The sequence below is a fragment of the Chrysemys picta genome, chromosome 4 (genome assembly GCF_011386835.1).
Source record: "Chrysemys picta bellii isolate R12L10 chromosome 4, ASM1138683v2, whole genome shotgun sequence".
Classification (NCBI taxonomy): Eukaryota; Metazoa; Chordata; order Testudines; family Emydidae; genus Chrysemys; species Chrysemys picta.
This window is the reverse complement of record NC_088794.1, coordinates 113017754-113029911: the sequence shown is the minus strand read 5'-3', so window position 1 is coordinate 113029911 and position 12158 is coordinate 113017754. Positions and strand designations below refer to the sequence as shown.

Sequence of the window (12158 nt, the reverse complement as noted above, 5' to 3'; positions counted from 1 at the left end):
GGTCGTCTTGGTTTGGAGTTGTTCCTGAGAGCACAGATGTGACCTAAACTGGTTAGTTTTAATGATAAAGAGTCCTCTTCAGATCTTCTAGTTTCTCACCAAGTCTGTTCCCAGGATTGGGCAGGGCTTCTCACCCATCCCACTGGTTTCTGGGAGGACTGACTAAATCAAGGACCTGGAAATTGAACTAAATTCTGCAGCAAGACTAGCTGGCTTCTGTGGTGCTTCAGGGCAGCAGGCTGGAAATTCTGCAGCAACTTCTGGTAAATCCAGAAATGAGATTTTTAGTAAACTTACTATACAAATGAATAATAGGGTAAGGTTCTGAGTTAATTTTTATATAAATGCCTTTCATTATATTCTGTGCTGCTGGTATTTACATTGAATTTGCTTAGCTGCATTGTAGAAGTTGTCAGGGGAGAAGCTGGAGGTTTTGGTTGGAAGGGTGGACAGTTGGAGTTTATGGCACCTGGGAAGTTGTGGCAGTTTTGGAATGTGGGCTATAAACTTGGCATCTGGAGGTTTCTTCTAAATGATCAACTAAATAGTTAACAGAAGACAAAATGTTTACTATTAGGCCTCAGGGTCAACATTCCTTTACCATGAATCTAAGAGTTGTTTTCAGGCTGTCTGCAGGCTAAGATTAACAGCACTATATTTGTCATTATGTTCGTGTTTGGAAGATTTTTCTTGTCAACTATAAGATCTAGAAACAGAACTTTAAAAATGAAAAGATTATGGAGGGAATGGATTCTGTGGCAACTGCCTTGTTAGCTTCTGACATCAGTATTGCTGGATGTAATGCTGTCAAAGTGTATTTTGGAATTAGCCCAAAGGCTTTGGTTGAGTTCTTCCCCCTTCTCTTGTAGGTATAGTTCTTATGGTTTGTATATGTCCCACTATGTGCTGGCAGGTATCCTAATGTGTAATGAAATCGGCATTCCCTTCTCTGACTTGGCCAATATTTGCCTTTTAAGCTGTGAGTGAGTGCTGGCTGCTGGATAGAGTGTGAGCAGAAGGTGTGGATCCCAGAGTCCCAGCTGTAGTATTGCACTACCGAGTTCCATCTGGCAGCCTTCAACAGGAGCAAGCTCTCATTTTGTCTGGTGAAGAGAAGTCTGAGCTCAGTTACTACAGTGATGGGTGCCATGAAGAACCTAGAGAGACTGAGAGTCATAGTATCCCCTTAAAGTGGATGAATCTGGGGCTCATGGTTTTCGATCAGGGCTCTCAAAGGTGGTGGGTAAAAAGCTCAGATACCCCCTGTGGAATGATCAAAATTATTTCCAGCTGTGACTTATTCCTGTTCCAGACAAGCACATCAGCAAGCCACATGCACCATAACTAGTGTGACTATGGGAAAGGATCAAGGTGGAGGCAAGAGCTTTTTGAAAAACTACCTGTTTGGCTGGACATGAAGGAAAGGGAGCAGCAGTCTGAATTAGTTTAGCATGAAGTAGGTTCTAAAGTTTCTGCCCCTCTTTGCAGCAGGTGGGGTGATGTCATCTGGCCCTCTCCATTGTCTTGTTCACCAATTCCTTCTGATGTCATGGAGACGGAATGGTGCCAGTGACCTATAGCCAGGTCTGCAACCTCAGTTCATCCCAGCATCTGTGAGTTTGCCTTGACCTGGGACTGGGCCAGGAGAAATTCTAGCTATGCATGCATCTCACAAGTTCTGCACGCACTAGCCTGTGTTCTTTGTGCCTCAGGCAGCTGCACAAAGGGAAATACTAAAGGCTCCCTGACTGTCCACACACACAGCCCCTTGGCCTGGTATACTAAAGGGTGAATGTGCTGCTTGGGAACTGCATTGTCTGCAGCATTCTCTCCCATCCTAAGTTTTGTGTGCAGCACTACAAACACAAAGCACTCATGAGGCATCAGGAGTGTTTTTCAGCAGTACTAAGGGAGGTGCTATTTTGGGGGATTCTCACTACATCAAAGGTTGTTACAAGGAGGAGGGAGAAAAATTATTCTCAATTTCTGAGGATAGGACAAGAAGCAATGGGCTTAAATTGCAGCAAGGGTGGTTTAGGTTGGACATTAGGAAAAATTTCCTAACTGTTAGGGTTGTTAAGCACTCGAATAAATTACCCAGGGAGGTTGTGGAATCTCCATCGAAGATTTTTAAAAGCAGGTTAGACAAACACCTGTGAGCAGACATGCCAAACCTGCGGAAAAAACGCAGAAATTGGGCTTGTTTTTGGCTTAATTGGCTTGAGTTGCTGGTTGGCTAGTTTTTGGCTTGTAGCTTTTTTTTTATAAATCGGCTTCTGGGGGGGGCAGTCAAGCAGGGGCAAGGGTGGGAAAGAGGGGTGCACAGCGGGCCCACCACAGTCCCAGACTGCACGCTGGGGTGATCTAGTCACATAGAGTGTTGGGGTTCTTGGGGATTGGCTTGTTTTGGCCTTGTTTTAAAATGGGATTAGCTTGATTTTTAGCTTATTGTGAAAGTCGGGGTGCTTATTTACCACGTGAAAGTTGGCAGCTGTGCCGGTCAGGGATGGTCTAGATCAGGGATCCACAACCTTTGGCACGCGGCTTGCCAGGGTAAGCACCCTGGCGGGCCGGTTTGTTTACCTGCTGCGTCCGCAGGTTCGGGCGATCGCGGCTCCCACTGGCCACGGTTCGCCGTCCCAGGCCAATGGGGGCTGCTGGAAGTGGCGCGAGCCGAGGGATGCGCTGGCCGCCGCTTCCCGCCGCCCCCATTGGCCTGGGACTGTGGCCAGTGGGAGCCGCGATCGGCCGAACCTGCGGATGCGGCAGGTAAACAAATTGGCCCAGCCCGCCAGAGTGCTTACCCTGGTGAGCCGCGTGCCAAAGGTTGCCAATCCCTGGCTTAGATAATACTTAGTCCCGCCATGAGTGCAGGGGACTGGACTGGATGACTTCTCGAGGTCCCTTCCAGTCCTACAATTCTATTATTTTCTAATTTTTATAATATATTAAGACAAGTTTCAATCAATCTGGCAGGCAGCAGTCCCACCTCCAAATGATGCTGTTTGTATCTTCTCTGCTTTACTTCCATCTCACTTCTCTGTGACATTGTGCCAGAAAGAAAGGGGAGAGCCTCTGCTCTTACGTTTCCTGAGTATGTGATTATGGGGCCTGTAGAAGGAAACCCCCTAGACTAGAAAGCAGAGTCTGGTAGATTCTGCTCAATTTGCCATGGAATCCACCCTTTGCTGCAGAATTCTGTGCCAGAATCTGAGTTTTCGATTAGAAACTTTTAATTTTTTTAATGTATCCCCTTCCCCTCCTCCATAGGTTCTGGGCCCTAATGTGCTGTGCAGTTACATGGGAATTAGGGTTACCATATGTCCGGATTTTCCCGGACATGTCCAGCTTTTTGGGGCTCAAATCCCCGTCCGGGGGGAAATCCCAAAAAGCCGGACATGTCCGGGAAAATAGGGAGGGAGGGAGGGCTTGGCAGTGCTCGGCCGGGGCCTCTGGGGCTGGGGTCGGCCGGGCCGGGGCCGGGGGTGCGGGGTCGCGGGGCCGGGCCAGGAGCCGGGGTCGCGGGGCCAGGAGCCGGGGGCCGGGCCGGGGTCGCGGGGCCGGGCCAGGAGCCAGTGCCCCAGGGCCCGAGCCAAGCCAGGCGGGAGACGCCGGGGCCAGAGCCTCTTGGCCTGGGCCGGCCTGCCGGCCGCCGAAGAAAACCGCTCGGCCAGGAGGGCCGGACTGAGCCGCGCCGCACCCCACCCCACCCTACCCCACCCCACCCTACCTGCTGCCTCCCTATTTCAGGCTTCCCGCGAACATTTGATTCGCGGGAAGCAGGGGGGGGGAGGAGCAGGGGGCGGAGTGTTCAGGGGAGGGGGCAGGGCTGAGGGCGGGGTTGGGGCGGGGCCGGGTCCCCATGTAGTGTCCTCCTTTTTAAAAACTAAAAGATGGTAACCCTACATGGGAAGCCATTATCTCTGCTCTGAAGAGTTTACAATCTTATTGTAAGCTGGGAGGGGTCACCATACTGATTGTGTTACTCATTTCAGACCTAACTGATTACAAATCTCCATTTAAAAAAATGTTGCTGAAACTGGTCTTGAAATTTTCCAGGTGCTGGACCCTCTAGGAACTTTGCTATAGAGTATGCCATTGCCTGAGTCTTGGGGTACTGCACACCAGATCCAAACTCAAGGGAGAAAGCTTTGGCAGCCTTCTGCTTCTTTTGTAAGGCGTCAAACAATCTGAACAAAGAAGGCTGAGTCCTTGAACTCAATGAGAGATTGAGAAGCTAAAATTGGCCTAATGTTGCTCAGGAGAGTTTTCTCAGATGTGAATGGAGGCCAGGGCGAGATGGAGGCAGTTCTTTGAAGGAGAATCTCTGGCTGTATTTTTGGTGGCCACCACCTGACTTCTCTCTCCCTCCCCACTCTGGAGACAACTCTTCAAATAATGGTGCAGCAGTTCACTGAATTTCAGGTTCTGTCATACTAACATTTTTTATTTTTCGGAGACCTCAAAACTGATTTTTTTTTTTTAGACTGGTCTTAAAGATCTTGTGGACCAAATAGTTGCCAGTGGGGTCACCCTGTGCTCCCCTGACTGAATTGTGATGCTGCGGCAGTGGGTCATGCTATTTGTCACAATGATGGAAAAATACACAGAAGAGCTATAGAAACTCCTACAGTCACTTTGAGGAAATGCTACTCCTGGGGGAATTTTGCTCCACTGCATGTGCGCAGAATTAATTGGTTCTCCACAGAAAAAGGACTTTCTGACAGGGAAGCAAAGGGAAGCTGCAAGAGCAGTCATGTACCACTCCCTAGCTGCGCAGGTACATTGTTTCAGGCAGCTGGTGGAGAGATAAATCACCACAGGACTGGGGACACCCCAGCCAGTGGCTCCTACCCTGAGCCGAGATCAGCTGCTAGTCCTGGCTGGGCTGGAGGCAGGAGAGGACGGGATTTCCTCTTCCCCTGCAAGGAGTGGCTGGGGCTGTCTCAAACCCACCCCCAGAAACCTCCCACAGCTGCAGGAAGCTCAGTATCCTCCCACCATCCCCCCACAGCTGCGGGGGGGAGGGGAGGAGGTCACTGTCGGGGGAGCTGCTCCCCCATCCGCCCAAACCCCATGCATCTGGACCTCCCATACCCAGACATCCCTGCCAAGCCTCACCCCATACATCCAGGACCACCCTAGGCCTCCATACCCAAACCCCACCCCACTGAACCTCAACCCCTGCATCTGGAGCCCCCCTATACCCAGACCCCCTACCTCAAGACCTCCACCCCTGCACTCAGACCACCCCTCACTGAGCTCCCTGTACTCAAACCCCCACTCTGATGAGCCCAACCCCCTGCACCACCCTGAGCCTCCACATCCAGACCCCCATATCACTGACCCCCATCTAGCTGCACCCAGACGCCCACCCTACCAAGCCCCACTCTCCCAGAACCCAGATCCCCCTGCTGGCAGATTAGCCACTGGGCCAATGGGGCCCATGCCCAGGCGCCCCTGGAAAAATGGGTGCCCCGACCCGCTCCGCCTGTCCATCCAGTGCTGCTGCTGGGGAGCAGGGTCAGGGTGCGGAGGCTTCCCACGCACGCTCAAATTCCTGCTGGGGAGCAGGGTCGAGGCATGGGGGCTTCCCCTGCTCCCCGGCAGGAGCGCCGGGTGGGCAGAGCCAGGCAAGCGCCCTGATCCCATTCCTTGGCAGAAGTGACTGCAGGCGGAAGGGACAGGGAGCCCTCTTTTGCTCAGGCCCAGGACCCCACAAATCCCTAATCCGCCTCTGGTACCCATCTGTAGCTTGCTTTAGTCTTAAGAGTGTAAGCACTTTGGGAGCAGGGACCATCTTCTTATTCTGTTTGTAGAGCGTCTAGCCCAATGGGGTCCCGGTCCATGACTAGGTCTCTGAGGCTTTATGGTCTGTTGGAAAGATAAGGTATAATACAAACCTCAGTTAAGCAAACTTTGGAAAATCTGGCAAATCCTTGCCATTAGACTTTGAATTTTTATTCTCTCGGCTCTCTGTCCTATCTTTTCTAAAAAAAAAAAAAAAAACCTTGTTGCTTGGGTAATTCTTGAATAGTAGTACACCTCTACCCCGATATAACGCGACCTGATATAAGGCATGTTCGCATACAAGGCGGTAAAGCTCTGACACGCTGCTTTGAGCAGCGTGTTAAGGGTGCCAGGGCCGAGGGGTTGGATAAGGGGCAGAGGGTCTCGGGGGTGGTCAGGGGCTCCCTCCCAGGGTCTGGGAGGCAGGAGCTGTGGGGGGGCACTTTTGGGGGGCCCGCAATCCCATACTGGGCCCTGGGGATTAGTGGGGGGCCGCGAGCAGTCCACTCTGCTTCCCTGGCCCCAGCCATGTCGCTTAAGGGAGGGGGCTTGACGGAAGGGATCCCCCCCGCACTCATCTGCAGCTGGAAGCGGAGTGACGCAGCCCCAGCCCGCTCCACTCTGCCAGCTCCCAGCTGCGATGCTCCGCTTCCCGCCGCAGGTGAGTGCAGGACCTTTCCCCACCCCTCTTCTTCCCCCCCCCCCCCCAGCAACACGGCTGGGGCCGGGGTAAGGAAAGTGGAGCAGGCTGGGGCTGCGTTGCTCCGCTTCCTGCCGCAGGTGAGTGCGGGGCGGGGGGGAGGGGATCCTTTCCCCAATTTCCCCGCACTCGCCGGCGGCGGGAAGTGGAGCGCCGCAGCAGGGAGGTGGCGGAGTGGAGCGCGCTGGGGCCGGGCTGCTCCGCTTCCCGCCGCTGCTAGTGAGTGCCTGTCAGGGGTTAGGGGTGTGTGGATAGGGGTCGGAGCAGACAGGGAGCAGGGGGGTTGGGTAGGGGTGGGGTCCTGGGGGTGATTAGGGATGGGGGTCTCTGGAGGGGGCAGTCAGGGAACAAGCAACAGGGTGGGTCAAAGCAAGTTTGATATAACGCAGTCTCACCTATAACACGGTGAGATTTTTTGTCTCCCGAGGACCGCGTTATATCGGGGTAGAGGTGTAATTCATAATTTTGGGGCTATTAGTTACTACAGGTCATAATAGTATTAATATGCAAGAGCTGAGTTGAAGATGATTTTAAAGCTTAGGGGACAGGGACAATGAGGGATTCTCCTACTAATGATTCAGCCTCTTCTAAAGTGACGGCATGTCCCCCTCTGGCTCCTACGCATAGGGGTAGCCAGGGGGCTCCGCATCACATGCTGCCCCCGCCGCAAGCGCCGCCCCCACAGCTCCCGTTGGCCAGGAACCGCAGCCAATGGGAGCTGCAGGGGTGGCATCTGTGGATGGGGCAGCATGCAGCAGAGCCACCTGGCCGTGCCTCCACGTAGGAGCTGGAGTGGGGATGTGCCACTGCTTCTGGGAGCCACTTCAGGTAAGTGCCGCCCAAAGCCTGCACCCCTGATCCTCCCCTCCCCTGCCCCAGTCCTGATCCCCCCTCTGAACCCCTCAGTCCCAGCCCGGAGCATCATCCTACACCCTAAACCCCGCATCCCCAGCCCCACCCCCAGATGGAGCCCCCCTCTCTGCCCCAGCCCGGAGCCGCCTCTTGCACCCTGAACTCCTCATTTCTGGTCCCACCCTGGAGCCTGCACCCACAACCAGAGCCCTCACCCCCTCCGGAGCCCCAACCCAAATTTCTGTGAGCATTCATGGCCTGCCATACAGTTTCCATACCCAGATGTGGCCCTCTGGCCAAAAAGTTTGCTCACCCCTGCCCTAAAGGATCATAGCATGTCATTTCACATCTCAAGGAGACATGCCCATTGCAGCAGCTTGACCACCAGAGGGCCACCTGTGCTTGACTTCAGCTAGTGTAGTTCATTCATTTGGAACGAGAAGGATTGGTTATTGGCTGTTTCCCTTTTAATTGAATTCTTGATTTGGTAGACAGTCATGCTCAGTTTCTTACGCCCAACCTAGAGAAGCGTGACTCTAGCAGAAGTATACTCTGTTCCAGCAGAGTCCCCTTTTACATAAACCCCTCCGTTTCTAGCTGAACAAATTTAAAATGCATCAAAAGGAAATTATCTTTGCACAATATACAGTTAACCTGTGGAACGTTTTGCCCCATTTTGTTGAGGGAAAATAGCTTTAGTAATGAGTTAAAAAAATGTAGAATGTTATGTAAATAAATAGTATCCACAGTCATTCTAACCAGATTAAAACGATCTCTCAGGCTTCAAGGCACAAGCTGGTCACTAGTTTGGGGAGGAAGAAGGAGGAATTTAGGGATAATGGTAGGATGACAAATAGGAATGAGGATATGGAGGTAGATATTACCACATCCGAGGTAGAAGCCAAACTCGAACAGCTTAATGGGAAGAAATCAGGGGGCCCAGATAATCATCATCCAAGAATATTAAAGGAACTGGTACATGAAATTGCAAGCCCATTAGCAAGAATTTTTAATGAATCTGTAAACTCAGGGGTTGTACCATATGACTGGAGAATTGCTAACATAGTTCCTATCTTTAAGAAAGGAAAAAAAAGTGATCCGGGCAACTACAGACCTGTCAGTTTGACATCTGTAGTATGCAAGGTCTTGGAAAAAATTTTGAAGGAAAAAGTAGTCAAGGATATTGAGGTCAATGGTAATTGGGACAAAATACAACATGGTTTTACAAAAGGAAGATCATGCCAAACTAACCTGATCTCCTTTGAGAAGGTAACAGATTTTTTAGACAAAGGAAATGCAGTGGATCTAATTTACCTCGATTTCAGTAAGGCATTTGATACGGTTCCACATGGGGAATTATTAGCTAAATTGGAAAAGATGGGGATCAATATGAAAATTGAAAGGTGGATAAGGAACTGGTTAAAGGGAAGACTACAACGGTTCATACTGAAAGGTGAATTGACAGGCTGGAGGGAGGTTACTAGTGGAGTTCCTCAGGGATCAGTTTTGGGACCAGTCTTATTTAATCTTTTTATTACTGATCTTGGCACAAAAAGTGGGAATGTGCTAATAAAGTTTGCAGATGAGACAAAGCTGGGAGGTATTGCCAATGCAGAGAAGGACCGGGATATCATACAGGAAGATCTGGATGACCTTGTAAACTGGAGTAATAGTAATAGGATGAAATTGAATAGTAAAAAGTGCAAGGTCATGCATTTAGGGATTAATAACAAGAACTATTGTTATAAGCTGGGGAAGCATCAGTTGGAAGTAACAAAGGAGGAGAAGGACCTCGGAGTATTGGTTGATCACAGGATGACTATGGGCCGCCAATGTGATATGGCCGTGAAAAAAGCTAATGTGGTCTTGGGATGCATCAGGCAAGGTATTTCCAGTAGAGATAAGGAGGTGTTAGTACCGTTATACAAGGCACTGGTGAGACCTCATCTGGAATACTGTGTGCAGTTCTGGTCTCCCATGTTTAAGAAGGATGAATTCAAACTGGAACAGGTTCAGAGAAGGGCTATTAGGATGATCCGAGGAATGGAAAACCTGTCTTATGAAAGGAGACTCAAAGAGCTTGGCTTGTTTAGCCTCACCAAAAGAAGGCTGAGGGGAGATATGATTGCTCTCTCTAAATATATCAGAGGAATAAATACCAGGGAGGGAGAGGAAATATTTAAGTTCAGTACCAATGTGGACACAAGAACAAATGGATATAAACTGGCTATCAGGAAGTTTAGACTTGAAATTAGACGAAGGTTTCTAATCAAAGGAGTGAAGTTCTGGAACAGCCTTCCAAGGGGAGTAGTGGGGGCAAAAGACATATCTGGCTTAAAGACTAAGCTTGATAAGTTTATGGAGGGGATGGTATAATGGAATAGCCTAATTTTGGCAATTAATTTGTCTTTGACTACTAGTGGTAAATATGCCCAATGGCCTGTGATGGGATGTTAGATGGGGTGGGATCTGAGTTACTACAGAGAATTCTTTCCTGGGTGTCTGGCTGGTGAGTCTTGCCCACATGCTGATCGCCGTATTTGGGTCGGGAAGGAATTTTCCTCCAGGGCAGATTGGCAGAAGCCCTGGGGGGTTTTCGCCTTCCTCTGCAGTGTGGGGCACAGGTCACTTGCTGGAAGATTCTCTGCACCTTGAAGTCTTTAAACCATAATTTGAGGACTTCAATGGCTCAGACACAGGTTTGTTACAGGAGTGGGTGGGTGAGATTCTGTGGCCTGCGTTGTGCAGGAGGTCAGACTAGATGACCATAATGGTCCCTTCTGACCTTAAAGTCTATGATTCTATGATTTCATCCAATCAGCCAGGAAAGCTCAACTGTTCAGGTGCATAGGAGGTGAAATATTCCACCAACAGGAAACCGTGTCAGCCTTTTAGAAGACAATAAGGACTGAAGGCATTTGGTTTTGGAGCCACAGCAGAGGCCATTTGAGCAATGCAGGTCAAGGAATTGGAGGGAGCCAAGCATAGGCAGCTGGGGACCAGAGGATGCCTCCTCACCATAGTCAAAGTTGGACCTGATCCCATTCTGCCCTGCTGCCAACCACAGAGCTGTTGTTCTGAAGCAGCTAGTATACCAACTCTATCGGTGTCTAACCCTTCCTGCCCTCATATGCTATGGCTTCCTCGAATACAAAAGGTGTGACCTATCTGATCCAGCACATTTACCGTAGGTAACTTCAGTGTTCCCAAGCTTTGGAAAAAGATAGTGCCCCGGCTTCCAAAGTATGTGTGTCTGCGTTGGCCTCAATATTCCTGAGCCCTTTCTATTTGTCCTCTTCCTGGGCTGAGACAGAACAGTTGTGATTTAAGTGAGAAGTGACAGATTTTCAGTGGAGCTGCATACCAGGAATATTAGTGAGGTGTAAATCACTTGGTGCTGCCACAGGCCCAGGACTCTGACCTTGACAGATCTAGTCTTAGACAATCTAAAGAACAGAGGGAGAGACACCAGCTCAGACAGCTAACACCAGCAAGTGGGAGGTGACAGGTTAGAGTGGGAACAGTAATTTTGGACCCAGGATCTCCTCATAGAACCAGGGGGAAACAGTGTGCAGGCAGGAAGGAGTTTGGTTGTTCGATTTTCAGTTGTGTGTTTCTCTTATTATCGCCCTTGCTGAGACTCAGCGGTGCATTCTCAACTCTGGTCATCTTATAAGGATTATAGCAAACATGGGGGCGGGTGGGGGCTTCTAAAATGGGTAACAAGAACAGGTAGGGGCCTGGAAAGATTTTCATCTGAGATGAGGTTGTCTCTTCTCTAAATAGCAACAAAGAGGCAGGGTTAGGATAGAAGTATGCAAAATAGTGAACAGTACAAAGAAGGTAAATCTGTCTGTGATACAAGATCAAGGGCACAATAAATGAGACAGGCAGCAAGTTTAAACTTGATCCAAGGAAAATACCCTTTTCCACAATGAGCTTGTAGCAATGAGTTCCACAGTCTAACAGCACTGTGGCCAAGAGCTTAGCAGGATTAAAAAGTTGTGACGTTTACATGGATAATGGCAACAGCTACAGTTACATTAAATAGGATTCAACGCAAACCCCAACAAAAAAAAAAAAGCCCTCCTGCTTCACAGCATAGGCCAGCCTTTCTGATGGATGGATGAAACTTCCTCTGCCATTTTCTTTCACCTTTTACTGAAATACCTTAGACTAAAGTCATAGGGCTCAACAGAGGTGTGTCCGGGTGAAATGTAATGAATGGCCTATGCTATACAGGAGGTTAGATCTGATAATCTAATGGTCCCTTCTGGCCTTAAACTCTGTGAAGCATCTGATACTGGCTACTGTCAGATATAGGATATTAGGCTAGAGGACTATTGGGCTGGTCTGGTATAGGAATTCCAGTGTTCTTAGGTAGAAAGAAGAAAGCCAAATCTGATCACTTTGTGCTTTGGTCCCATCAGATCTCTCATGCTAATCAGGGTTGGGCCAGTTTAACACTGTGTTAAGAAACAACTAGGTGCTTCAGGAAGTGGTCCTGGTGACTCAGTAAGGGGCACTCTCCTCTCTGAGAAAGTAATGACCCCAATACCCCAGTGCTATGGTAAGGGGAGCTGTGCTGAAAGATGTGTGGGCAACACAATAGCAGGCACTCTCCCCTCTGACCTAGTGTCCCAGGATGGTGCCCAGTGTGCTGCTGGAGGCGCTGGCTTTTGAATGAGTGACTAAATGTAGATCCTGACTCTGGTCATTCAGGAATCCTTGGCACATTTCCAAAGTGTCTAGGTAGCAAGCTCAGAGTCTTGGCCAAATTTGGGCAGTTTCATTCTGTCCCCCCTGCAGTTTCTAC

At 49.8% G+C, this 12158-nt stretch overlaps 1 protein-coding gene across 2 annotated transcripts in view; it reads right to left on the bottom strand.

Moving 5' to 3' along the window:
- BBOF1 (basal body orientation factor 1) overlaps positions 1-12158 on the bottom strand; it is a 1057902-nt gene that overhangs the window by 423934 nt on the left and 621810 nt on the right. The window lies entirely within an intron of this gene.